Source organism: Octodon degus, unplaced genomic scaffold (genome assembly GCF_000260255.1).
Source record: "Octodon degus isolate 3935 unplaced genomic scaffold, OctDeg1.0 scaffold00021, whole genome shotgun sequence".
Taxonomy (NCBI): domain Eukaryota; kingdom Metazoa; phylum Chordata; class Mammalia; order Rodentia; family Octodontidae; genus Octodon; species Octodon degus.
In genome coordinates, this window is record NW_004524597.1 from 9,195,602 (window position 1) to 9,200,123 (window position 4,522).

The following is a 4,522-nucleotide window of genomic DNA, read 5'->3' on the forward strand; positions in this document are numbered from 1 at the left end:
AAAGAAAAAAAAAGAATGGAATGGGCAGTAAGAAACAATCATTTAGTGTTTAAGGCTAAATCCATTAAAGGTGTGCCCATACCCATAAAAGCCCTTTCTCCAGTACTGTCTCAGACATATCTTTCCAGTTGTTGACATTAGCATACCCACCACCAGACCGTGACAGAAATCACAAGATGAACTCGAGGCACCAAGTTGCTGGTCTCCATTATTCCTCCCAACTAAAGAACCCAGGAAGACACTTAACTGCATCTGAAAACCAGCAGCCTTTCCACCTGTCTCAAAAGGATGGAGGCAGGGCAGAGATTTTTTACCAAGGCAATCATTGACCAAACCATGCAAAACAGCTAACTTCAGAAAAGTCATGTGTCTACAATAACACTTAAAAGTAGTAAAAGTAGGGGGCCGGGGAGCTGGCTCAGTGGAATAAGCACTTCCCTGGCAAGCGCACGGGCCTGAGTTCAATCCCCAGTTCCGCCAAAAAAAGTAGTAAAAGTCATTCCATATGATAATGTAAGAGGTCCAGTATGGCTGAATGAGTATTTTATTAATTCAAGTAAATAAGGGCACATGGATATAGAGCTATTTCTTCAACTGTCTGCATATTATAAGATAGGGGAGGATTTTCTGTGTAAATGGAAGGTATATAAGAGAACCATGAAGAAGCCAAAGCTCTGGAAAAGTAGTAGATCCCAAATACAAGAAAGATATGTAGGTACTCAGCAACCAAAAACTAGGTACAGGATGACAGCCTGGCCACTGAAGAAAAAAGCTAAGAGAAATACTCACCTTGAGACTGCAAGATGCATAACAAGAACAAAAACAAATCTAGATGGAACATACAGTGACCCAAATATGACAAACATGGAAGTGGAGAAGGGAGGAAGCAGATGGTGAGAACTTGTGGTACCTGAGCAGAACAGGAAAGTGTGTAAGCACTGTCTCCATTCATGAGGCCAGCCCTGGGAAGGTCAGCTCACTAGAAGCATACCCTCCCAGACAGGGAGCCATCATCTCAAGTTCTGCTCCTGCTCCATGACCAGACAGGTTCTCTTTCCTATGAGTCTGCTAAGACCATCATCACTATGAAGGAGCCAACCAAACACACTGTATCAATGAAATATGTCCAACTAACTTGATAATATTTAAGAAAATATGAACAGCAAGATGTGAGTTTTCATCATTTAATGTGCTAAGAGGTGTATAAAGATTCAGTGAAAGCTTCAGATGTAGCAGTTTAATAGGTTTAATTCAAAGTAAAGTCTAAATGCTAGCAATTAATTCCCATACACAAAACCTCTTAGATAAAAGTTATTACCTTCTGACTGCGTATCAGAAACTAAGCCTAAGAAAATGAGTAAACAGGGGCTTAGCTCAGTTGTTTAAGTGCCTGCCTGGGCAAACCCAGTCAGGCTTACGGGACCACAATCCCCAGCTCCACATGCCACACCACACCAGCCCTTAAGGCAGCCTGAGCCAGCAAAAAAAAAAAAAAGAAAATGAGTAAACAATTTTAAATCCACATTTATAAAGTATTCCAAAAAGAAGTAAGATGAGGAAGAGGATGAGAAGGAGAAGGAAAAGGGAGGAGGGGGGAGGGGAGAAATATATCAAATTTTCCAGGGTTAGTACTCTTGCCTAGCATGTACAAGACACTAGTTTTGGTCCTAGCATGGGGTGGGGGTGGGGGGGTTGATTTCCTCTACATCTTTTAGTATTATAGCAAAAGCTCAGTATAGTCCAGATACAAGCAGCAGTGATTCGGTAAAGCAGGATATACACAATTAATAAAATACTATGCAATTCTTTAAAACAGATATAATAGTAACATGATTACACAATTGGTGAAGCTGAATTAAGGATAGATTAATTATCTTTCCTCTTCTGGCACTTTTCTTTAAACTTCATATCATTTTTAACAAAAAAGTGAAATAAATATATAAAAATGCAAAACTGGAAGAATATTAACTTTGCAAAAATGTTACAAATATAGCTCTAAAAGAGACAAGGGAATTACACAAGGAAAAAGTCATTAAAATAGCAGAACTATCAATTTTTAATAGAGCAACAACAAAAATCAATACAAATTTAACTTAATGCCCAAGGTTCCAAGTAGTTAAGTGGCCTCCAGATAGAGCAATTCCATATGCCCAAAAAGCTGACACACAACACCTCTAACTGGCGTGGGCACCCAAAGAGCACCGCTTATTTGTGGGAAGCTACTGTTTTTTTGAAAGCTCCCCTGGATCAACAAAGTCAAGTCTCCCTTACAAATTTCAGAAATACCCCACTTCACAAGAGGAACCAGGGGCTGGACGAAGCTCCGACATTCAGCTGGTACTTTAAAAATTTATCCCTATCACCAAAGCATAGAATGCAAATCTAAATAGGACTTTCACAACTTTCTCTTTGGAAATTAGCAAGAATGTTCTGTCTTCAGGGACAATGCTAAGGAGGAAAAGGCTGTAATTACTAGGCCCAAAACCACCATGAACTATAATCGGCCAGGATTGTCCTCACAACACAAGCAAGACACATTACAAATGGACTCTGTATAGCAGCTGAGGTTGCCTAGACACAGAAGAGGACCTCAAGAATCACCTCATGAACAAGCCCTCAGAACCAGAACTGTGAAATAGCTTCACAAGGTTGACCTGCAAGGAAATACATGAGGGAGGAAGCAGGAGGCAGTGTTTTATCTTGCACAGTTCCAGGCACTAAAGCAATGTTGGGAATTGTTCAGGTCATGCCTGAGGCAGACATCATTGCTCCTCAGGCCAGAAAGGGAAGAGTAGCCCCCATACGTACACCCACCCCCCACACACACACCCCTAATCCACCAAACGTGTAACACCAAATCTACGTGGGCATATTTCCAGACCTCACTCAAATTCCTCAATGTGCCTAAAATCCTACCAAGCCAGGTTCAAGTGACAATAAAAGGGACACTGACAACAGTAGCAAATTCTGTCCTCCATCTGCTTCTCCACCAGATGAGGAGAATCTCGTTTCCAGCTGAGGAGCAAGCCAGCCCTTGATGGAGCGCACAGACCTAGCAATCAACCCATGGCACACACAGCGAAAGAAACCCCAATTTAGAGATTCAAGGAAATAGATTATTTCTTTAATAACTGACAAATGCACTCCTGAGAAAAATCTCAGAAATACCTTTTTAAATAAAATATGACAGGCCAACTCAGGACTTGGAAAGCCTAGCTCCAACACCATACTTCCTGACCCATCAAGTCCAGCAAGTCTCAAAAAAGCTGTCATGTGAAAATTCATTTTTGTTTTTGTTTTATGTTCTGGGATCAAACTCAGAGCCTGGAGCACAGTGGCCAAGTGTTCTACCAATGAACTATACCCCCAGCCTAACTTGTTAAGTTTGTTGGCCCAGAGTACAACATTGCTTCTTGACAGTAGAGAGGAATTCAGCCCTACAAGGTACTGTAGGTGACATCCAAAAGCACTAAGGAGTTTCCAAACACCCAGCCATGATGGCAGAGGAAATAAGGTACCACAGGAAGGTATCACCTGCATGGACAGAAAGCATAAGGGCAGTGAAGAACTAGGCCTCACATCAACAATCTGGCTATTCTGGGACAGATGACCCACCAAATACCCTGTGAGGGACATAAAGCAATAAAGTATGCCTATACTTGTCCTCAAGAGCACTTAACAAGAAAAGCCATCTGCAGTTCAAACTTCCTGACTGCTAATTTTTTGTTGTTTTGTTTTCAATTAGAATTTAATTAGTGCAAACATGGATTCAGAGAATCTCATTCAGTGAACTACAGTATACTAGACATTCTACCCAGTACATGATGGTGATAAGATGAAACACACTGCACAGCACCCCCACACATACAATTTATTTATAGCAGCAACAATCAGAAATTAACATGTTTTAAAGAAATTAACATTTCAAAAGTATAATAGAATGAAAATATGAATTAAGAATGTATTGATATATACATCAGTGGTTCAGTTTTTACCAGCAGGCTTCCTTCTAGCTACATTCTTTTATAAGTAATTCCTTCTTTTTTAGGTGCAAAGGTACAAAGGAAATTGTAAGTGATTTTTAGTGAAAATACCAAAGTAGAAGAAGAAAGTATCTAAAGATTGACTGTTTTACATTATTGGAAATGATGAGCTTTGTTATAGCCTTCTTAAAAGGTAATTTAGGTGTACAAGGCAGGGCATTTGTGATTATGCTCTTTGATAGAAGGATTTTTTTTTTTTTTGCTCCGAATGCCTTCAGGGCAGGTTTGGCTGGCTTGAGTTGTGGAGATGAACCACAGCAACCTGAGCCTGACTGCTTTGTTGAAGCAGCCACTTAAAGAACTGAGCTAAGGGGCAGGCCCCCGCCCAGCTAATTTTAACAAGAGTTCTGGCACTTGGAGAGCCCTCCAAAGATAGATAACTAGGGGCTGGAGAGATGGCTCAGTGGTCTAAAGCACCTACTTAGAACAAGCTTGGCAAGGCATCAGGGACCACGGTTCAATCCCCCAGCACCACATGC

At 40.8% G+C, this 4,522-nt stretch overlaps 1 protein-coding gene across 7 annotated transcripts in view; it reads right to left on the reverse strand.

Moving 5' to 3' along the window:
* The window catches only part of Pdpk1 (3-phosphoinositide dependent protein kinase 1), an 87,304-nt gene that overhangs the window by 48,551 nt on the left and 34,231 nt on the right, over positions 1 to 4,522 (reverse strand). The gene's annotated exons all lie outside the window — the stretch shown is intronic.